Genomic DNA, 798 nt, shown 5'->3' with positions numbered 1-798 from the left:
CTGCTAGTGCACAGGCATCGGCCACAGAAATCTTTAGGGTACACTAGTTTCTTCTATTTTGGAGTACGCATCCTCCACCAGATTAAAATGTGAAGTGGATTGTCATTTGCGGCGTATACTTCTGCATAAACTTTATAACTATTTCTCCTCATCTGCTCTACAGATCATTGTTGCTACAACTGCAAAAGCAGGGTGCCTGTTTACAGCACCTGTAGAGAGCAAAAGTCGGCGAACTTGAATGAATAATCATATAATTTTAGTACTTTCCCAGCAAAGTTAACACTTTGTGTCTTCCACTGTGGTGTTTTTCAAGTTCTAAGGTTGGCACATGTGCACAAGGTTTCACTACAGTATGTCATTTTTCTGGAAAAAGTGTATTTGCGCGTGATGTTCTGCTGCACAGAATGTCATGAGTTTTCTTATGTGTCGGTCACCATCTCACAAACTGCTCCTTTCGGAGTTGGAAGGCCACATTAATGCGAAGTACATTTAATGTTCGAAAAAAAAAGGATGTGCCCTCTGATCCCCTTATTTTCGATGGGGGCGAAATGCGAAACACTCGTCTACTTAGATTTAGGTGCACATTAAAGAATCTCAGGTGGTCCAAATTTCCAGAATCCTCCACTATGGCGTGCCTCATAATCAGATCGTGGTTTTGGCACGTAAAACCCCATAATTTAATTTTTTTGATCTCCTTATTCTCCTCACTTGATGCCTAGTGTTCTAATAGCATGATCGACACGATTACCATCAATGTGATGTGCAATTAGTGTGTATTGGGGGCCAGGGTACATTCAT

This window comes from Dermacentor silvarum, chromosome 2 (assembly GCF_013339745.2).
Source record: "Dermacentor silvarum isolate Dsil-2018 chromosome 2, BIME_Dsil_1.4, whole genome shotgun sequence".
Classification (NCBI taxonomy): Eukaryota; Metazoa; Arthropoda; class Arachnida; order Ixodida; family Ixodidae; genus Dermacentor; species Dermacentor silvarum.
This window is presented reverse-complemented; position numbering follows the sequence as displayed.